Source organism: Passer montanus, unplaced genomic scaffold (assembly GCF_014805655.1).
Source record: "Passer montanus isolate IOZ18808 unplaced genomic scaffold, ASM1480565v1 scaffold6, whole genome shotgun sequence".
NCBI classification, from domain to species: Eukaryota; Metazoa; Chordata; class Aves; order Passeriformes; family Passeridae; genus Passer; species Passer montanus.
Window position 1 is genome coordinate 10,393,811 of NW_024371037.1, and position 24,371 is coordinate 10,418,181.

The 24,371-nt window shown below is 35.2% G+C and overlaps 1 protein-coding gene across 7 annotated transcripts in view; it reads right to left on the bottom strand.

Moving 5' to 3' along the window:
• Nucleotides 1-24,371, bottom strand: part of FOXP2 (forkhead box P2) — a 407,162-nt gene that overhangs the window by 275,165 nt on the left and 107,626 nt on the right. For all 7 annotated transcript variants that reach the window (XM_039726874.1, XM_039726869.1, XM_039726875.1 and 4 more), the window contains one exon: nucleotides 12,791-12,874. The gene's annotated coding sequence lies outside the window, so the exon portion shown is untranslated. The remainder of the gene's footprint in view (nucleotides 1-12,790; nucleotides 12,875-24,371) is intronic.

Here is a 24,371-nt window from a genome sequence, read left to right on the forward strand (position 1 = left end):
CATTTGAAAAGCCTTTCTATCAATGGTAAGAAATCAGACAGACATGCTCAAAATTGCTTACCTATATTGGACAAGAGTAATACAATACACTCAGAAAAGCCTTAGTAAACATGAAGCATCCTGTATGTAATTATTCTTTATACAATTAATTATAAATTATCATAATTTTTTTTTAAATTCATAGATGTTAAATTAGTCAATTAGGAACAAGCTTTATCCTCTCCTCTGGAAGTGTGCATAAATATCCTTGACACAATGAATGAATAAAAAAACCCTCAAAACTCCACAAACATTAAACAACAACCCAAATCAGTTAAGACTAACCATACCTACTTAAACTGGAGAAACCAAAAATGTGAATAGTGTAAGCAATAGTGTCTATTGTATTTAGAAAGCTTTTCATCATACCATGTGTTGTTGTGTCAAAGCAAAAATCTGTTTTAATAAGTATAATTACTTAAATAAATAAAGATGGTCAGGACTGACTTTTAAAACTAGTTGATTACATAGAGTAGGATAGCAGTATGGTTTTCTTTTATAAAGAGGTTTAAAATATTTTAATAAATGCCTTTATGTTACAGGATTTTGTATTCCTGAGATGTAAATAAAACAATAAGTCTGCAAAGCTCACAGAATAACTACATAAGCCATTTTACAAGGAGGATATACTTTTCCTTCTTTTCTATGAATGCATAAAGCTCTCCTTCAAGCTCTTACTGAATCTATTGATCTGTGAAACACAGTGCACTCCAGGGAGGCAATTCACTTGACGTTATATATCAAATGATGAGATGAATAATGATCATACCATTTGGTAATTAAACATCTTACAAACCTTCTAACTGACTGAACGTCAGAAAGGTCAAATGAGATCAAACCTTTTTTTTGTTGTTTTTAATTTTATTTTTTTTTTTGTATTTGCAACACAGAAGTTATATTTAACAGCAACTATTATACTACATGGCAAAACCAAATTATTGAACATGCTTTTCATTCCTATTAGGCAGTTTGAATACATAAGAGAAATATTTCTTTCATCCCATGGTCCTATTATAATCTTCATTTTTAATCTTACAGAGAAGTAACCACTCAAGTACAGTGCAAATAACTAGCAGAGTTATTAGATTAAGGGAAATGAACAGCACATAGAGCAAATCTAAAATATATCAAAGCACTAAGAAATTAAAAAACCTCCTTGATAACTTCCTGTAAAGTTATAGGAAACTGACTTTTTTTTAGATACCAAGTACGTCCATTTCAACAGTTTGAAGACACTAACATTGTTTGTCAACTTACACATTAATTTGGACATTTTATCTGTTATTATATGATAATAATTTAAATGCCTGACAATATAAATAAATCCAAAATATTTAATAAAGAAGACACCTACAACTGTAATTTCATGAACAATTTTGTAATGTATTTTGCCTGTAAATTTTTAAGTTGCCAAGGCAATCAAAAAGATGCACAGCAAAGATGTTTTTTACTACAGACTAAAAAGTGAAAATCACTTGCTGCAGCATCTAATGCCTCTGTCAAACATGGTTTCTAGAAAAGACTGTATCTATTCACACACATCTTCAGCACAGCCTCACAGGTTACCATAAATCAAGGACTTCATTGTCAGACAGAATAAATTTCTCCATCTTCATGCAAGCTATCACCAGGCTTCACAGCCTAAATCATATCCCAAATATTAAGGGAAACTCTAAGGAGTTTCCTTGAATTACCTTTCTATAAAATGAAGAAAACTTTATTAACTTAAGAAAACATTGAACATCTTTCTCAAAAACAATTTGGGACTGGTCCAGTCAACTCTCACAAATACACAAGTGCACAGACACACATGAAATAACTAAACACACCCAGTAACAGCTTCTATGTATGTGTGACATTCTGTCTTACAGAGGAGCAAACTAGCTGCTCTCACATATCCCAGTGTTGCTCCAGGTGCTTCTGCACAGCTAGAGCCAGTTTGGAAAAGAGAGGTCTCTGGGGCAGAAGTTGAAAGAAAGAGAGGATTTTTACAGTGCATCGCAAAAGGTGAACTTGGCCACCAAAGGGCAGAGTTTTACTGGAAAGTTCCACATCCATGCAGCAGACTGGCTACTGCTATGGGACCTGAGGAGGATGTAGGGGATGGTGCCTTCATGGTACCAGCTGCCAGTCACTCACAGCACTTTGTCATCCCCGGTCTCGAGGCTGGGAACAGTGGTCAAGTTTGCAAAATGAAAAAGAGGTCATTAAATCACATGCTCCATCTTCTGGGATCTTTCAAGTACTGGACAGGGCATTCAAGTTCATAACATAATAATATAAAACCATTGTCCTATTAAATACATTCAATCCATCCAATATATAGCTTTTTCAGGCCTAATCAATCAAATAAACTTACAATACCTTTAATGAAAAATACTTCTGAATTGCAAAAATAAAACAATATAAATGATAATTCTTCTTCAGATCTCCATTTCTAATAATGTCCAAATATACAGTATTCAGAAAATTTTCTAGAGACAGAGAAATAGCAAATACTCATTTTTCTAAAAGCTCAACATGCAAAAAATCAGGGGGAAAATGTCACTTTACTGTAAGGAACTGGACTATTCCATTATACTTCAAGGATAAGTAACTCTGGGACTTCCACAAGAGGACAAGTTCCCTTGGAAAAACAAATAAGCAGGTACTCAGATCAAATGTTAGGGGCATATTACACGTGTGAATTAAGCACTGACCTGGTAAATTATGCTCTGTGGAGGCTCAAGGGCTTCAACATATGCTCACTTAGCAAACAGCTGCAGCAGTAAAGGCTGCTCCTTCACTCTCCTTCCTTTCCCTACTGTTTGTTACCTTCCCAACACCAGAGCTGCCTGCTGCCACAAAAGAGCTGGCAAAAAGGACCAAACAAAATGACCATATGTGTACCTTAGTGCAGACCAAGGGACATGCTCCAAACTCTTATGAATTTTCTATGGCATCAGCTAGGCAGCCCTTCCACATTAATTTAGCTTCCTTTTTGACAGGCTGAAGAAGAGAAACAAGAAAAAATGCAATTACAAGTCCTGGTGGAGGGGCAATAAAGAATTTGGGAGAGAGGGAAGAGATATCTAGAACTGAAGTACCTGTTCATTAATTATGTGCTTTAGTTAAAAGGACTATCAATAGGGGTGAGTCTAACACTTCTACAGTGAAGATGAAAAGTTTACAAATGAAAATGCTTATATTCCACATTCTTTACAATAGTATTGCTCAAAAAAGCAAATGTAAAATGATTCCGTCATGAGAGAAAACTTTAAATATTTTTTCATTCATTCAGTAATTCAGTTCAACATTTCAGCCTTATTTTCAAAAATAAAATAAAAAATAATGCTGTCATTCATTTAGTCCACTTAAACAGCAGAGAGAAACTGGCCTGAGGCAAAATTTCAGTAAAGGAGTTTGTTTTGTTGGGTTGGGTTTTTGTTGGTTTTTTATTTGTTGTTTTTGGAATTTTTTTGCTTGTTTGTATGCTTTTAAGAAGAAGGAATTTTAGATGTAAAATTCCATTTAAGAAGAAGGTGAGGGATGATGATTCCAAGACCACAAATCCCTGAATTTATCTTTTTTTTAAACAAGTAGCAACCATCAAATATGAGAAAAAATACATCTACCTATATCCAGAAGCCTTTGACTGGACTGAAAATTTTGTATATTATATAGCTCTACTTCTTTATTAAGTGATAAAAAAGAGAACTAGATTTGCATTACATCATGAGCATTAGAGCAAAGAGAAAATTAAGTAAAAATTAATGACAAATGGCCATGTGAGAAAAGTTTTATCTTAAAAAGAAGAAAGCTAAATATCCAGCAACTTGATTGTCGCACTCAGATAATAAATATTCGTTTCAAATTAGCTGTAAAGCATTTAAGACATGAGGTCACATGTCTTTGTCATAGCACACTATCCATCTGCTCTAATTTGAAGTGTTTAGTAAACAGCTTCACCCAAATAACACAGAACGATCTTAGGCTGCAAATTCTTACAGGAACTATATATCTATATGTATCTCAACAGATCTAAAACAATATTCAATTTAGTTTCTCCCTCAACTACAAAAGCATTGAGTTAAAGTTGCAGTCCATTTTCCATTAGTGCTGTTACCTATAAACCTATACTTAACCAAAGTATACAGATTCTAGAATTAAATTTCTGTATTTTACATACTGAGGGACAATGTCCCACACCTTATTCTTGAGAAGTGGCATATATCATGCAAACTGTATCAAGTAGTTTTAACTTTGAAGCCTTGCAAAACCTTCACTGGATCTGTCAAAATGAAATGAATTTATATATAGGTACTCAAATCTATATGCTTATGTTTGGATGTAGGACCAGAACCACCACACGACAAGTCAAGATCAGGGGAAAAAAAAAAAGTTTCTTCAAAAATTAAATTGTGAACAATCAGAATTTACAAAAAAAAAAAAAAAAAAAAAAAAAAAAAAAATATTAGTTAAACACAGTTTTCCCCCAAAAAAAAGAAAAAAAAAAAGTTTCTTCAAAAATTAAATTGTGAACAATCAGAATTTACAAAAAAAAAAAAAAAAAGAAAAGAAAAAAAAATATTAGTTAAGCACAGTTTTCCCCACCAAATAACCAGTAAAAACCTGTATTCTATAGTCTGTGACTGACAACAATTACCAATAAATAGCTGTTTTACAGACTACATTCAAAATTCTGAGGCCTAGTTCCTGAGGGACAGTGATCTTTGTCCAGATGACCAGATGACAGCAGCCACATTTAAAAAAAAAAAAGTAAAATCATTGCCTCTTTCTTTCCTAGATCCCATAATGCATTTTCCAGAGAAGAGAAGAAATCACTCCCCAAGACAGTTAACAAGTACCATTTACAAACACAAAACTCATTTAAAATCAGCTTTTTAGGGAAGCTAACTCTCAAAGCAATCAAATAAACATTTACTCCATTTTCAAGATCCCATTTATTTTCAGGAATTACATGTGATGCTATTTCTTCCATATGTAGTTACTTGTACTCAATTGCTTTCTTTATTGCCTACATTCATTTATTTTTTTAATATGGATTTAAAATAGCTAGTTCATAACATTTATCATAGAATGATTTCTCGATAAGCTAACCTCAAAAGCATGCCAAATACAGATAATTTTTTTTTACTGTGTTGCTGAATAACATAGGAAATAGTAAGATGAAAATCAGAATTATTTCAGACACAGTCAAAGAAGAGACCATGCTGAGAAAAACAGCACAAGGAAGTTCTTCTGAGCAATAAGGAAAACTACATTTGATTTTCTTAAGTTTTAGAGAAATCCCAAGAAAAGTAAACTACTGTTGAGGCTTCCTTTTCTCTTGATAAAACCAGCTTTTATTCTGTCTAAATCAGTCTGTGTCGGAGTGCTCATGCGCCTCAGCATTTTTTCCCAAAGATTGTGCTAACAGCATAATGGCTTTATAATTTAACTAGAAAAAGCTATGAGAGAAAGAAAAGGCTATGTAACACAGAAATGAGCAGGGATTCTTTGTCTTGGACCTCCTATCACAGAAAAAACCTAAAGCAATTCTATGTATATAGTTAAAAGCAACTACATTAATTTTCTATGTTCCCTCCGAATGGCAGGACATTAAAAAAACTTCAGATAAAGAAAATGAAAGAGTTAAAACAGGGAATTTTTTAATTTTCTTTTTTTTGGCAGATTTGTGTCTCTCTTCTATTCTATTGCAGCTTTGAGAGCATTAAGGGTTTGGCCAGGTACAGTCATCAGCATGGCAACAAGACAAAAAAGACTGAGGCCAGTGCTCTGCCTTATCAGCACAATAGAGTAAGTCTTCCTATTAAATATACATATAGGATGTGGAAAAAAAATAAGAGTATCATTCATGTTCCATAGGTTTATTCACAGTCTTATTGAAAACATGATTTTGACCTATACCATTGCTGCATGCATCAGCACAACCAGCTGTGTATTCTGGATAACATTTAACCTGGAAATCTACCCTTACTATGTTTTCCTAGTCTGTCAACTCACTTCTTCAGGTCATTTTCAAATAGCTCATTCGTAATTTATTCCTCACCCAATATTCATCAAATCTCACTAGTATCCAATCTAAAAGTATAAATTTTTTGCAACCAATTTCTTAAGTTTTAAAAATGAAATAAAATTGATACATAACATGTCTCTCCTCTCCACCCCAAAAAAGAACCAATTTTGTTTAAACATAAAGAAAAAAGAAAAATTAGTATTGGATGTTTAAATGACTGTGTTTTCAAGTGATAAACCAAGGCTGCATGTGCCAACTTTGCTGATATTTTTTTAACTTCTTTTGTATTTATTTCCTTTATTAACTCTGAGTTTGACATAATTTATTATACTAAATTATTATTGTAATTAAACTAAAACACTGGTGTGTCTTGCTTTCTGGAAGAAGTGGTCCAACTAGTAAGAAGGAGTCCACTAATGTGACCAAAAAGACCAATACTCATTTTCATCCAGATTAAAAAAAAATAGAGTCATATGTCATCTATTGTGTCTTTAGTCATATATTATTACATATTGTCTTATTTCTGAAAATAACACAGACATACTACAATGATTATCCAAAGAAATTCTTTATAAAATAAAAATGTTGTGGAGAATATTTGGGACTTGTTGACCATTATTCTGAGCAGTTTGTCACAAGAACTTTAGCTTCTCGTAGTTCTTGTGTATTGTACTGCTATACTTTTAGAAATTTTAGGGCTTTTTCTAGTAGCTTTATCTGTAATATTCAAAATTATGTCACTTAATGATTATTAATAACCTATAAAGTAACAATCTATTTTGCATTTCACAGAATTATTTTCTCAAATACTAAACTCACCCTTATTTTTTTAAATTACATTTTAAGAGACTGGTTATCTATCACCACTCTCTTAAAGAATCAGAAGCAATATGAAAATAAAATCAGTATATCCATTACTTTTATATTAAAAATAATCTCTCTGTTTGAGAGAAGTAACAATTTAAACACCAATGGAAATTATATTTTCAACAATTATAATTTTGGTAAAAGCCATTAACAGTGTAGCAGCAAGCCAGTAGACACCTTTTCCTGGTATATTGTGCATAAAAAGTATTCCCATCTGTTTCAATGCTCAGGCTTTTTCATGGGCTTAAACCTGTCAAATTATTCCATTTGATTTCAGAGAATTCTCATATGGCAATCTATTTTATTTACTTTATCTTCAATAAAATGGTTGAGTGAGCATTAGCAACTATGAGACACAAGTTTCAATCAGTCCTCTGGCAAAGGCGTCAATCTACATTAGACCTACAGTGCTGTGAGCTGCAGCCAGAAAGCTGGAGAGAGACAGGGCAACAGTGAGTGAGTGAGCAAGACCTAATAAAGCAGCAGTGGAGAGAGAGAAAATTCCCCCCAGACACCACCACACACCGCTTATATAATGTGTGTGCCTAGTTCAACACACCAGTAGCGCCTTAATAAAGCTGACAGCTAAAAAGGAGATTCAGACTCCAACTTCATTTTACATGACAACTACAGTAATGGTCCTCTGTTCTCAAGCAGGCCACGTTTAGAAACCTGAATTCAGTTCAGTTAAAAATTAAGAGTTCTCACCTCTCTCATTCATGTCACATAGGAAAAAGGATCATAAAATTATTAAGATGCACACCATTTTCTCCTCATTTCATACAGCTGAGAAAACCCATCAGGTTTCTACTAGCTTTTCCTTAAAAATTTCTGTGCTAGAAACCACAAATCAGTGTATTTAAGCAATAACTCATTTTTCAAGAGTGTATCATTAACGACTAATTCCAACAAATGTGGAGCATCACTACTCCTAGATGCTACAAAAATACCTCCCAAAGCACAAACTTTGTAATAACTGATGCAAGTTCATTTTTGATATGGGCTGTAAAGAACAGATTATTTCAACAGTGCTCTTCCCAGCAAAGCAGACCATTAAGACTGTACTTTTTGTTTAGTTGAATTGAAAAGCTGGCCAGTTTAAATCCATAGTTTGACGTTATGTATAATCATAGGAAAAACTTACCGCCTCATATTTCCAGGTCACAAATTCAATCCTATCAATGTGCATTACTTTTTGACAAAAGTTAACTTCAGGTTCCCCCCAGATCACCAATTTACAGCTATTCAAAATCACCCTGGAAAGCTAATTCAAAATTCTAAATAAATAGGGTCTGTGTTCTAATACAATTCCATTAAAGCATAAAGTACTGTTTATGTTTCAGATTCTTCCTGTTAGAAACCATATTAAATACAAAGCCTATCAAACACCATCTAATTACTCTTTGCAAACCAGATACCATCCTTCTCTTTCAGCATTATTCTGCATACCCTCCTTTCACTCACTTAAAGAAGTATTAAAACTCCTTTGCCTTCTGAGCAGACACGTGAAAGGTCTCACTTCATTGTGGACAAAGTTAATGCCAGTCCATGAGGCAGCCAGTGGAAAACATCTTATCTTTCACATGTTGGTCACCAACATGGTCACCAGCAATGAGTCTTTACATAACCCTTGAGTGAATTTCAGTGCAGATGCAAGATACCTATATTAGATATTCCTCTGTACTAATCTAACAGTATAATTATGTTTGCCCTCTACAAAATAAACATATGCATACAGACTGAACATTTAATAGTATACAAAATGTATGCATATACATGTACGTGAGCTGTGATGTTTCAGTTTTTGTTTTCTGTAGTACCAGCAATAAACAGGAATGAGCATAATGTCTCCTCTCCTCCAAACTGACAACACGTAAGAGCTAGATCAATTTAATAATCATTAATACCAGAATTTATTTAGCATTTTTTCAAAGCCTTAGTAACTCATACAACATAGATGTAAATGTATCACTAACAGTCTCAAAACTGTCTATTTAAGTCATCAGTCAAAAAAGGGAACATTTTTTCTTTGCTTTCACATTTCTCTGAGCTCTGTCTCAGTTTTTCCAAAACTTGTTCCTAAAGAGTAAAGTGTTCTATTGAGAGGACAAAAACCCCACAAATCAGTGTATTTAAGCAATAACTCATTTTTCAAGTGTATCATTAATGACTAATTCCAACAAATGTGGAGCATCACTACTCCTAGATGCTACAAAAATACCTCCCAAAGCACAAACTTTGTAATAACTGATGCAAGTTCATTTTTGATATGGGCTGTAAAGAACAGATTATTTCAACAGTGCTCTTCCCAGCAAAGCAGACCATTAAGACTGTACTTTTTGTTTAGTTGAATTGAAAAGCTGGCCAGTTTAAATCCATAGTTTGACGTTATGTATAATCATAGGAAAAACTTACCGCCTCATATTTCCAGGTCACAAATTCAATCCTATCAATGTGCATTACTTTTTAACAAAAGTTAACTTCAGGTTCCCCCCAGATCACCAATTTACAGCTATTCAAAATCACCCTGGAAAGCTAATTCAAAATTCTAAAATAAATAGGGTCTCTGTTCTAATACAATTCCATTAAAGCATAAAGTACTGTTTATGTTTCAGATTCTTCCTGTTAGAAACCATATTAAATACAAAGCCCATCAAACACCATCTAATTACTCCTTGCAAACCAGATACCATTTCAGCATTATTCTGCATACCCTCCTTTCACTCACTTAAAGAAGTATTAAAACTCCTTTGCCTTCTGAGCAGACACGTTATCAAACACCATCTAATTACTCTTTGCAAACCAGATACCATCCTTCTCTTTCAGCATTATTCTGCATACCCTCCTTTCACTCACTTAAAGAAGTATTAAAACTCCTTTGCCTTCTGAGCAGACACGTGAAAGGTCTCACTTCATTGTGGACAAAGTTAATGCCAGTCCATGAGGCAGCCAGTGGAAAACATCTTATCTTTCACATGTTGGTCACCAACATGGTCACCAGCAATGAGTCTTTACATAACTCTTGAGTGAATTTCAGTGCAGATGCAAGATACCTATATTAGATATTCTTATGTACTAATCTAACAGTATAATTATGTTTGCCCTCTACAAAATAAACATATGCATACAGACTGAACATTTAATAGTATACAAAATGTATGCATATACATGTACGTGAGCTGTGATGTTTCAGTTTTTGTTTTCTGTAGTACCAGCAATAAACAGGAATGAGCATAATGTCTCCTCTCCTCCAAACTGACAACACGTAAGAGCTAGATCAATTTAATAATCATTAATACCAGAATTTATTTAGCATTTTTTCAAAGCCTTAGTAACTCATACAACATAGATGTAAATGTATCACTAACAGTCTCAAAACTGTCTATTTAAGTCATCAGTCAAAAAAGGGAACATTTTTTCTTTGCTTTCACATTTCTCTGAGCTCTGTCTCAGTTTTTCCAAAACTTGTTCCTAAAGAGTAAAGTGTTCTATTGAGAGGACAAAAACCAAACAGATATTTTTCTCTGTTGATTAAAAATGTATTCATAATTGCAATTTTATTTTTATGCATATCTATCACTACATTTATGACTGAATCTCAGTTTTCAATCATTTCAAACATACCATATCCTGCCATAAAAGAACCTATTAATTCTAAATACCATACAGAAGAACTAGCAGTCAGAATTTACTACTGTTTCCTCATTGACTACAAAAACATTCCTTTTCCACTTTCACATATTGCAAGAAATAGAGACCAATGCTAAAAAGGCCAAAAATATTTTGGCTTCCTTTATAGAAAGCATTTTTATAGAACATATTTAACTTAAAGTTATGGAAGAAAATAATAGAGGAAGCAGAACAGCAGTTATTTTCTTTCATATGCTTTAAGTTTCAGACATACTGGAATTCAATAAAATTATACTGCCAAAATATCAGAGATGCACAAGTCAGTTACACTGCATTTTGGCCATTACATAGTAAACTTCCAGAGAAAACATCCTTTAAAAACAAGAATACTCTTGCTGACTCAACAGATTTCAACTACTACAGTTTCTAACCAACTCCAGTTTCTATCAGCTTTTCAAAATACTGACACTATCAAAAAACTATCTAATATAACTACATACAAGTTATACCATTCAGACATGTACAAATAAATATGTGACAGAAATCCAGCCATATTCCCATTGCTACATAGAAAGCAAAGAATCTGATGTTTCTCATTGCTTTTTCTACTGAAGAATGAAAGAAAAAAAACACTGTTTTGCAAATAAATATATCATTACATACTAACAAATAGTCATATAAAGGTTTGCACATGATACCAGAACTATTTACAGTTTCCCTGTATGGTGCTGTATCTCCTTTGACTTACAACATTGCTACACCTAACCTTTCTTCTTTTCCTGGCTTCACCATATTCATACTGTAGCCTTCCAGCCAGTGCCTTAACTCCATGGAAAAAGGTGAAGTTAAATCAGAATAAAGTAATTTTCCTTTCTTATTACCCAGTCACAGTGAAACACATACCAGAACAGTCTTCTTTTACACCACTTGGAACTAAGTTAAAAAGGGCTGTGCTTCCTTACAGAGGGTACAACTTCAAAAAATGTGTTATAAACAAAGTTTCAGAACAAATTACTGTTGTCATCATTAACTCCTGTGGAACAGCTTCTTTTTCTTTCCTTTCAGAGGCATCAATACATTAAGATGGATATACCAATATTATAGAGGTATATCAGAATATCTCATAATACTTAAGAAGGTACTACAGATGGCATATTATTTGAATTTACATACTTGTTTCTACTTCCTGGGGTACGCAGAAGAATTTGGCCTGGCTGCTATTATGATAAGTTTGTTGTACTCTGTTGAAAGCTGTATCTTAAAAATTTAGTATCAGGCCCAATTGACCATATTTTGCAATTTATATGTTAAAATATTGCCTAAAAATTTTGAATTTGAAAAGTTCTGAGAATAGTCTCAAAAAATTTTATACCTCCATAGGAAATGTAGAATATGAACAACTACAACACTTAAACATACAGATTTTTTTGTTGTTGCTGTTGTAATAGCAATTATGAAAAATCCAAAATAAATGTGACTGCCTTGCTAAGGTCTCATCTTATATTAATTCCTTCAGGATCTCCTTTTCCAGTCTGAGTTAAAAAGACCTGATAGCCACATGTACATGATTCAGTGAGGATAGCTGTGAAGGTCTGGAGCAAAGCAAGGTATTCACTGTGGGCATGCCAAGGCCCCAGTGGCACTATACCCACTGACAGTGTGTGTCCTGGCAGGTTCAGCCTGTTAACACACAAAGCAGCTGAAACAAGGCTTGACCTCATGGTCCTTGACATTGTGGAATTCCTGGTTACCAAAGGAATAAAGATCATCATCCTAGTTTCAAGAAAATAGGAAGATCCAAACATCCAAATTCAGGGATTCTTCACTATTTATAATAGTGTATTTGCCTTTTAAAATTTTATTTTTCACAAGAAATACAGTCTAAAACAATTTTCAAAATACATTAGCCTAATTATCATACTCCTAATACAGCTGATGTAATGGAACTGTACAGTGTAAGTTAACTCCAGAGTTCCAGAGACCTTGGTGACAGAACCATGGTTTCATCTATTTTCATGGCAGAAGTTGAAAAAGTATGTAGGGAAATCTTAAATGAATCAGATATTGTCTGCTATCTAGTCACAACACAAGCAGTCATACATCTCAGTGAATCAGAGAAAGCAGAGACAGCTGTTTGAATTTGGATTGGTAAGCAAGAACAGCAATTCCGGGACAAAATTAAGCTTAAAAAAAAAAAAAATCCTCTTCCATTTATGACAATTGACTTGTACTTACCTGCTTCTTCTAAGCCTCAAAAAGACCTTTTAACTTCAACCTTGAACTGAAGTGATGTCCAAGATCAATTCTAGTACCACAATCCTAACAAAACAGAGAAAAATATTTACAGCTATTCAGAATCATTTAACAAAACCAACATAGAATCTGGCCTTATTATTCCCTCTAATTTGTTCTCTTACACAAGTAATAAGATTAAATGTAGTCCACAAAGTAATATAATTGTTCACCAAGTTTCTTCCATGCAGCAGAGTGACAGCTAAGGCATCACTCAAATTCTAGTCCTGTATTTTTATTCTATTTTTATTATTATAGTACTCAAGGGCAAACAAAAGGAAGGCTTCCCTGAAGTAGTTTGTTTCAGGCAGAGAACTGCACACAATATCACCACCAGTAAGTTCACAGGGTCATCTGAAGGAAGGGACAGAAGCTGGGAGACAGCATGCCAATAAAATTTAAATCTGTATGTATGTTAGGAAGGACAAAAGGACAAGCAGAAAGAAAAGAAAAAAAAAACCAAACAAACAAAAAAACCACAGCTTTGAAGCTGAGACTGGAAGACTGCAATGAAGCAGAAGGTTGGACAAGGCAGAAGAAATAAAGAACATGAGGTCTGTAGAACATTTAGATTACATCTATTCCTGAGCACATTTCTCTTTCCTGAAATCAACTAGCAGAGATAATCCTCCACCTGTGTAGGATGCAGGATAATCCTACACCTATGTAGCATAGTCATATATGCTCTGGAACAGAGCTTACACAAAAATTGTCTAATGGAGGTGCTCAAATAAATGTCTAGGAATTTTCTGGAATAATGTTAGTTTGCAAACACATTCACTGTGGCAGAGACGGGGAAATATTTCCAGGCATTGTTTAATTTACTAATATAGATACAGACTTAATGCCTGAAACTGCTATCTCTGAAGTAGATCCTACCAGCCTCTCGATGGTGCCTCTTGGCAATTCTCTCTTGCTGACAAGGTCAGACAGAAGCAGACTGAAGAGTAAAATGAATGTAGAATTTTTTAAAGAAAAGACTGCTTTCCCACAGTTTAAGAAAAAAAATCTGTGTTCCAACTGGCATTATTAATACACACTTTGTTACAAGATGTTTGGACATTTAAAAGAGCTGCAGTTCTAACTTCTTCCTTTGTTTGTAGAGTGTAACAAAACCTGCTGGGAAGGTCGAAGTTCCCAGAAAACTGAAAGCTACCTGGCAGCCTCTGTAGTAGAGCAAGTGAAGAAGGGAGAGCAAAGAATGACAGGCTGGAGAAATAAACACTACATGAAACCCCTGCACAGTAGGACAGCACTGGGAAATGAGAAGGATATCTTATGAGCTTAATACAAAGCAAAAAAGAGAAGAAAATGTTAAAAAACAAGTAAGGAACCTAAGGCAAATATGAGGAGGTGAAGGTGGGTGGCAATTCTTGCAAGTTTTCAGAAAGTAAAATCTGTGTCAATGAAACTTTGCTTGATGTTCATGTGGTCACCTTGTATCCACAATGTAAATGTCCAACCAACTGAGTGAAAAGTATTCATCTCACTGACCTATTTCCCGTTAAAAAGTTGCAGTTTTGCCTCTAAATAGCTATGCCTATGTCTTTGAAGTTTCTTGTGCACCTGAATTCTAGACCTCTAAATACATATTACAGTTATTTCTTCAACACTACATCTTGTTGACAGATAATATGTAAGCCTCAAATGCAAATATTTTATATTTCTCTTTTTTCCTGTACTCCATTACACGAGATACTTTCAAATCATCAGTTTTCTTAGCTTGGAGTATATCAAACATCACATAGTGCTTCATCTCAGAAATAAAGCTAGGACTAACACTTATTATACATGAAATCTTGTACCAAACCATGACCCATTTTATTGAAATACAGCCTTTTCAGAAGAAATCTTTCATTATAGTATTTTTTGGAAATTAGTCTTAATATGAAAAAAACCACAATCACTAATCTCAATTATTATAATTTTATTTGATCTATTTCTAGATTTCTATACTTCTTCAGAAATCAATAAGAAATATTTAAAGTGGTGAGGATGGCACAAACTAGATGTGAGAGGACACAGACAGATAGCAGGTCTTACCTACCAATTCTCTTTTTAACTATGCAAATTTTCATCTTTAGAATCTTATTTATTGACTTCTGTGTAATTTATGCTACTTTCCAGTGTGGTTTACCTGACAAAGGCAGAAGATTCCTAAAAAATAAAATTAGTTCTATTATAAACTTTGATTTGTTTTGATTTTTGTTAGCATCCTTAAACCTGGATCTGAATCATTCTAGTTATTCCAGTCTAACACCACTCCTAAAAAATAATATTAGTTCTGTTATAAACTTTGATTTGTTTTGATTTTTTGTTAGCATCCTTAAACCTGGATCTGAATCATTCTAGTTATTCCAGTCTAACACCAACATTTCTCTACCTCCCACCCCAGCTAGAAGATTCCATCCCTTGGGCCCCAGCAGGTAGAGCTTTAATTGTTTACTTGTCCCCTACTGAGAGTGCTTACAGAGATCTGTTCCCATTCTTCAACATCTAACAATTCCATCTGAACCTTAAAAATTTACAGATTCACAGACCTTGTTAACCAAAGTCTTAAAAGCATCCTGACAGAATGTTAATTGTCATAGTTATGTCAGAAATCTCTAGAATATTAAAAATTAAAGTAAAATTCATTCCTGGATAAAGACTTAGAAACTTGACTAAAATACAATGCCCATGTGCTGCAAGCTATTTCTTTAACTCATTCATTGACTTGCTGCCATCACCTCTTAGCTTATTCCACATTTAGATCACAAATCTTTAGGATAATTTTGCCTGTTATATGTTTGTACACTGCCTCTAAGGTAATATTTTGATTTGAGACCATGTGCTTTTATTCTTTATCCTGCCTTATTGGTGGTCTTTGGTATTTTTTAATATGTAAATAATCCCACCAAAGTGCACTACAGCACTTAAGCAGTTCTCCTATTTGATAGATGAAGTTGCTATGATGTGTCACTATTTCAGGTAAGACCTGCTTGTTCAGATTTCTTCTATAGTAAAAATGGTTCAAACTGCATTATTGCTTGAAGTGGGATCTGTATAAAATATTCTAATGAAGCACTAGTCTCCAAAGCATGCAAGAAAACTTTAGAACCTGGTCAAGGGCTATCTATAGTTACTATTAGTACCCTTGTTTTGAATCAGAGCAATTGAGCTGAAATCACCACTGGTTTCACTAAAGCAAAAATGACTTGCTAAAGAGACTGTCTAGTATTTCAAAGACAAACATTCACTGGCATCTGTAGCTTCCAAGTCTCTATCATACAGGACTCACACAATCAAAAAAACCTCCTAATTCATAGTAGGACTTCTGAGCAAGTGTTAAATTGCACTATATCAATGGCTCCTGAACTTTATTTGAAAATACATCACTTACATATTATCTATAATGTATATAATCTAAAAGTATGAAAAAGTGTAAATTTATCTAGCAGTCAGACTATGTATTTTAATTATATTTAAACTACTTCAACACATTAATTTAAACTACAAAAAATATGATTTTTGAAGAATATTATATAAACTGCAGAACTGCAAATAGTAAAGAGACACTCCTTTCTTCCTGATTCCAGGAATTCACAGTTCTGTGATAGAAAGATACTCAGAAGCTCATAACCAGATGAGCACTACTGAATGTCATTATAATTAACAAGAACACGCAAAATGAATTAGTAGTTATGTTTATAATCAGTCCAAAGTTAAATGAACCAATGAAAAGATCTTCATAATAGCGTGATCTTATGAGCTTATTTTCACATACTATTTTACATTGCTACTTAGACAAATGAAAGCTACATTACCAGTGGGTCCAAATAAAAGTTCTGTGGAGCTAGGAGAAGCACATATTTTTTCATGTAGCACAGAGAAAATAATGAATTCCCATATGATTCTTGAGCTGTCAAGCTTCCTCTACTACTTATTTTCCAAATTTTTCAATGCTGTGTACTTATAAAGGTTCACATTATATTCTATACTACAAAAATTATTCTTGAATTTTTACAGCATGGAATTTCCTATGCAAAACACCCATACTCCATTAATCCATAAAATATGTAACTGTGCAAAGAAGTAAGCCAAGGATAGTAATAAAATTTACAAAAAATAATTAGAAATCTAATATTAAATGCCCTGGAAATTGCCTGGTGACAGAAAAATGTCCGCATGGATCAGTGCATCATCTACTACCAGTATGTTCCATCCCCTGTGCAAATGATGCACAGGTTGCATAAAACTCCTCTTGGGGAAGAGGGGCTGGGGGGGAGATGTTGCTCCATTTAGGTCTTACTTATCCTAAAGATTAACAGGACACCAATTACCTGTACCTATCAAAGCACACTGGAGAAAATGGAGACAGTACCAATGAATGGGAAGCCTGGAGTCATGGAAAAATCATCCCTCAGTCTTTTCTTCCAAAATATCCACAGCAATGTTGTCTGAATAGTTGGATATACAGGCTAAACCATCCCTGAGGCAGGTTTAACTTGCTTGACTTGCCCCTACATGATAGATAACCTGTGTTGACATTAATCTTATAAGTATGCACGATACCAATATCATATTTATAGAGATTTCTATCCAGTGTACACAGATACCATACCATACTTTATCCTCAGGCATGTCTGTTCTTTCCTCTGAAAACATATAATTTATTCTAAGACAACTCAGAGAAAAGCCAATTTCCATTTGTTGAATTTTCTTATTATAATAAACTGCAACAGTCCACACTAATTGGGGGAGAAGAATATAAACAAAAAAATGAAAGCAATTAACTATTCCTAAATAGTTTGTTCTACAGTACCACTAACACAATGGCATTGCAGTCTTGTGAATTACTTACAGAATTGTGATGTGTTTTTCCCTTTTTCTCCTGTGATGTGATTAGAAGGGATTCAGAAACGCTATCAGATAAGAATGTAGAACAACTTTAGAACGTAGTATTTCAAAAGTGCACATATATGGTGATCATCCTGAGCTAACATATCTAGTTTGTTCCTGTAATGAGATTTATAACGTACTAAGACCTAAAGTCGAAATGCACCTGACCCTTCAGCCATGATGCACCATATCACAGAGTGGTTGATGAGTTGCAGTTGCATAAAGCATCTGAATTTAGACTGGGTCACATCATATATTAGACAGATGCATATCTAAAACTTTCAAAAAAGGTGATTCCACAACCTGTTTTCTGTAGGCAACCATTTCCATTGCATAATCATCCTTCTACTGAAAATCTTTTCCCTTATATTGAATCAAAACCTTTACACACAAGTCCCATGCATTCCAACTGTTCCTTCACACAAAGGACAACCCTCACCCCCCTTTTTCTGCCTGAGCTTGCACTCATCCATCACTAAATCTCAACTTTCTAGTTGTTTTGCCACTTAGCAGTTTATTCCAATGATACCATCATTCTGGATCTGCATGTGGAAGTCTAGATCCTCCTGTTTCTTTCCCACAACAAAAATCTTGTCTAAATAAATAGATTGAAAATTCAACAAAACCAACAACAAAACATAGATAATTAAAGAGTCACACAACTTTCAGGGAGGAAAAGAAACAATAAACTGTGTGAAGTCCATACCTACAAACAACACAGAACAGGAAACCAAACACACACACGCACTCCTCGAGCTCCTAAAGAGCACAAGAAAACAGATCAAAACAATTATGATAAATAAGCCAAACTAACTGTAGAGAAAAAAAATGAAGAGGGAAAAAAAAACCCACAAAAGAGGCAAACAAAAAGATTCCAAGGTAATCTACCTATGCGGCCTCAGTCTCCTGACAAAAATGTCACCATAAAAATAAAGACAGAAATTGTCTCACCAATTGCTGTCATCTCCATTAACTGTTTACAGCATCTCAAATTACATGCTTTTTACTTCACCTGAACAGCAGGTAAGCCCCTCATCAACATAGAGCTTCCTTGGGGAAACCTAACACATAGCCCTAACACATCCTCAGTTTGGGCACCTCAAGAACTGCTTACATTGCTTAGGAGGTTGCCTCAACACTGGTATGACCACCACAGTCAGTTGCAGATAATTGTCACTAACTAAATGTCCTAAGATGAGTGGATCCTTGCAGAGGGGTCCTTACCCTAAAGGACCTGAAATTTGACAAGACTTCATTAATTGTGTCTTTTGTAAAGAACAGAATTAGAACAGAATTATGTCCTTGATTTCTTCTCAGAGACCCTGCCTGGTGACCTGAGTGATAGGTCTCTCCAGAGGATGCTGCTCACACATCTCTACCATTGCTTCTTGGTATCTTATTCAGAGCTACATTGCTATGCAGAGGGGAAGTTCTTACACATAGGCCAGTCCTCCCTACAGGCACAGCAAGTCTTCTGCTATGCTGTATTCTGATATGGACCACTTCAGATTACTGGGCAAGCTCAAGGATTCCTTTTTGCTTTCTTTCCACTCATTAGAGAATGACTGCCAGACCCATCTGGCAGTTAACAGTCCATTCATGTTAAACAACCCAGAGATCCTTTCAGCACTGGCCAAGGCAGATGGCATCAAGACACATAATCCATGCTCTGGACCAACCCCCAAAGACACCTGAGAAACAGAACACCTTCATAAAACACTGAAAAATGTCCCCAGAAGTGTGACAGATAAATAATAGGGCTGTTGGATATTTCTGCCTGTCTTGTACAAGCACATGACATATCAGGGTATGACTCCAAGTAAATTTCTAGCCACAGTCAATAACTGCTTTGATGTAGATTGGAATCTATGCCCTTGAAGGGGCAACAAAAGCCAAAAAATCTCTACCACCATCTCAAAGAGGGTCACTGAATAAAAATGAGTAAGCTTGTTACAAGGAAGAAAAAAGAATCAGCTACAAAAGTCACATTTTTACGGGTGGCACAGAGACTGATTAAAGACACCTTTTGCAAGCTCAAAAGAAATGCATACAACCTGCACAAAAAGACTCAGAAAATCCAGAGAAGGGAGCGGTCATGAACAAATGGGATGAAGGAGGCTATTAGAAATAAAAAAGCATCCTTGCAAAAGCTTCAAGTTGTGTCCAAGTAAGGAAAACAGAAAGGATTGTAATCTTTGGAAGGCTTAAACATGAAACACAGTCCAGGGTCAGAGGGCTGCAGGGACCAGCAGGCTGGAGGCCAAAGCTGTGGGGGCTGTCCATGGTCAGAGCAGGACCCTGCTGCCCTTGGCAGGGAGAACAGCAGCCCAAGAGGTATCTGGGGGCAGCCCTAGCCCTCAGCACACCAGACGTGGAGCCACCAAGGCTCGGGTCAGAACCAGGCTTGGTGAGGAGCCTCCCACACACAGACATCTAGCGGCTTCTGCTGAGTCTGGCAGAAAGCAGGGGCCACTAAAAACCTGGGGGTTTATCCACACCAGAGGAGACTGGAGAAGTTACTAGGCCAGACATCCTCCTCAGAGAAATACATGAGAGGATTTGTCTTAAACTCAAGTGCCATTAGAGAACATGAGAAAAAAAGACAAACCAAGCTCTAACAGATTATTAGACTGGACTGTATCCCATCAACAACTCTAAAGGGATTTGAGTATGAAACACCTGAACTTACAATAGAAAAATGCCTGCTTCAAATTGTCTTAAAGTCAAACAAAGGTGACAAATATGAAATCAACCCTAAAAAATCTAGAGAAGGTCCAGAAAGCTACACATAGAGTGCACACTAGGCAACTTCCTACAGGCTACTATAAAGTTTACGCTTATGTCAATATAAATGACATGTTGTTTAGGAATCAACATTCCAGTATGGAAACGGAAGACACGCTTTGGATTATCTCAGTTCTTTTAAGAAGTTACTGAGAACGGACAAATGAGATCCACTTCTAAGTCATGTATTTCCAAAAATCACTTTACAAGATCTCTTACCCAAGTCTCTAAAAGAGACTAAGCAACATGGGACAAAAAAAAAGGGAGGTCTTTGTACTTCTAAAAATAAAAACTAAAAAAATTAAGAATTTAAAAGAGAGAGTATAAGGAATAAGAATAAATGACAGCTTTCAGTGTTGCCCAGAAGGATATCATAGACTCATTATTAAGGTTAGGAAAGACCTCCAAGATCACCAAGTCCAACTTTTGTCCAAACGCTACTGTGCCAACTAAACCACAGTACCAAGCTGAACACCTCAAGGGATGGTGACTCCAACACTTCCCTAGACGGCTCATTACACATCTTGGACATCCTCTGCATGAAAAAATTCCTCCTGACGTCCAACCTGAACCTCCCCGGTGCAGCTTGAGGCAATTTCCCCTAGTCCTGTTGCTGCTTGCCATGGAAAAGAGGCTGATCCCCACGTGGCCACAACCTCATTTCAGGAGCTGTTAGGATGGTCAGGCATTGGATTAAGTTGCCCAGGGAGGTGCTTGACTCATCGTACCTGGAGGGACATTTGGGTTTGGCACTGGGTGATGTGGCTTAGTGATTAAGGGGTTACAGTGCTAGTGCTGTATGGTAGTGGGACAATCTTAAAGACCTCTTCCAAACATTTTCATTCTATGATTCTAAGAAATTTGAATTCAGTTTTTGAAAATACAATATATGCAGGATCCAAATGTTGCCTGCAACTTTTGGAAACTGCCTCACATACCTGCCGAACTTCAATACAACTCTTCACACTCAGTAGGATTCTGTAGGTGACTCAACTAAATATATAGTATCTTCTACAATTATTTTTTAATTACATTTTGGACAATACTATCAAAGAAACAAAACGCCTTACTCTAGTGATTTAAACCAAATAGTAAAATCCAAAGAAAGAGGGATCAAATATTTCATTTTCCTAAGATAATAAAGTATGTTTGTTCATAAAGAGGGACTTTTTACAAGGGTATGTAGTGATTGGTCAAGAGGCAATGGCTTGAAACTGAAGCAAGATAGATTTACATTACATATATGGAAGGACCTCTTTACTGCAAGAGGGGTGAGACCCTGGATCAGGTTGCCCAGAGGTTTTGTGTCTGCCCTGTCCCAGGAAATACTCAAAGCCAGGTTTGATAGTACAAGCAAATTGGTCTAGTGATAGGCACCCCTGTTGATGGCAGGGGGTTGGAACTAGAGGATCTTCAAGGTCCCTTCCAGCCAAAGCATTCTAAAATTCTATGAAGGGTCTACAAATGAGTTTAATCCCTTTAACAGATGGAAAAACCCAGCAGTTTTCTAGCAAATTATGGGTTCAGGTTAATTTAGGCATTTATACTAGTTCTCATTTCTGCATTAACTTTCATAATAAATGACAAAATTCTCTTAACAACCTCCTGCACTGTATGATGTACATGTTGCTCGTGAAACATAAAACATCTATCTGACACATACAAATCAAAACATAATGGGAATGTAGATAGCTTTTATATTTTAAAAGCAGTAAATTATCTTGGACATTTATTATTTTTATGCTTATCTTGTGACTCTCTTCAACCCATCAATTTCACATGAATAAAATTACACTCTTACAAACAGCTTCAGGCATACAAACTCAGTATAAATAAATACAGTAAAATATTGATAAGCTAAATTATGTAGCTTTTCTTTCCAAAATATTAATATATATTTTCTTTTAAACAGGGATGACTAAAATGCATAGGGTAAGCAAGTCCTGGTAGATAAGAACTTTACTTCAAAAAGGTATCACATGATTATTTTTGCCAGGAACGTCAATTGCTTTGGCTAATGTAGAGTCAACAAATTTTCATTTATGACTATTGACTTTATAGTATCCTGTGGAAATTTCTGTCAGAGACATTGCTGCTTCCAGGCATTCCAAGCCACCCACCACAGAGTGATGCCACAGCAAAAAGAGGCTTAGGAAAGGGTAAAACCACCACACAGACCAAGGGTTTGTGGAGGGAAAGTGTGAGAAGCAGCCTGAGAATACCAGTGAAGGTCAGTGAGCAGGAAGGTGAGCTGGTACTGCCTGAAGAAAGTGATGCTTCCATTATTTCTAGCTACCAAAATATATTTTAATTGGAAATAAATTGAATCAATTTTTCCTAGGTCAGACCTATTTTGCCTGTAACAGTAACTGGTAAGCAATTTCCCATGTCTTAATCATAACCCATGAACTTTTTGCCATCCTATTTTCTTGCTCCTGTCCTGTTGACAAGGAAAACAAGCAAGCAGCTGGCCACAGCCAGCCCCCAACACTGACCTACTGACCCCATAGAATCACAGCACTGGACATTTTGTTAGTACTTTGAAGGATATTAATGTACTATAACACTGTGAAAACTTACTGCATTTATTCTGGAAACTGCTAGCCCTAAACTGTGAAATTAAGAAAGCAGCAATTTAGCATACAATTTTCCACTGAGATATATATGGTCCACAATATAACTTGCTTCAAAAGTATTTCCTACATTACTGCAAAGTACATAATAGCATCCCAAGAAAATAGAAATTAAAATCTAAATCAAATAGGTCAGAAATTACATGTTCGTGACTCATTTCTGTAAGGAACTCAAATATTGCCATAACCACTGAAACTTCTCTCCAAAAAAGAGAAGTTACACAGAGGTTACACAAAATTTATTTTAATCCCATTGCAACAAACAGCAATTGATACATGCAATAAGTTTTTTTAGTAAAAGAGACAGACTTTTCTTGCTCTATAAGCAAATTTAGCAAATGAAATGGGAAACACATCTGTTCAAACTGAAAGGAAAACATGATAAATGGTAACAGAAGTCAAGTGCCATAAGAGGAGAGTAGGAGCAAGCTGTGAAATCCAGGATATGTGCTAGTGGAAGGGGAAAAGAAGAAAAGAACAAGTAAAAGAACTGGCAGACAAGTGTGTCACTGTGTCACTTTTGGGTGTTGTGGGTAGTAAATTTTAACTACATTGGGAGAGCTCTGGCTGCACATGTGACCACGCAAGCACAAGGAAAAACATATAATTCCAGTAAATTAAAAAGATCAAATAAGTTGATATTTAATGGCCTCAGATGATCTGCAGCACATGCACTTCAGATGTTACTCAGCAGTAGCTTTTCCACCTGCCCCTTTTCCTGAGTCTTGTGCACAGATTAACAGGATAAACACAAGCAGCTGAAGAGTTAAGTAATGAAAGCAGAAGAGAGGAAAATCTAACGAAACACAGATGAAGGACAAGAAGACAAAAAAAATAATGAGAATAATGAAAGAATAAACAGTGGAATTGTTAAAATGTGTGAGAAAACAAGCACCAATATGTTGGTGTCAAAGGTAAAGTAAAAGAGATTAAAGTCATGGATTACTGATGTCAAGAAGCATTTATTTAAAAATGATCCTGCTGCCCTGAACTATAATACAAAAAGGACCCTTTTGAAAACTGCCTGCCAGCAGCCTTAGAAAGGCCTTGTGTTGTGTATTGCCTGGGGGAAATTTAAGCTGTCCTTGGTTTAAAGCAATTGAAACTTTTCAGTGAAATACAAAAAATAAATTTAATTTCATGTGATGTTACCATTAAACACTATACTGTAAGAGGTCCTTTCATAAATGTGACTACATGGAAAGAAAATTCAGGGTAGCTCAGGA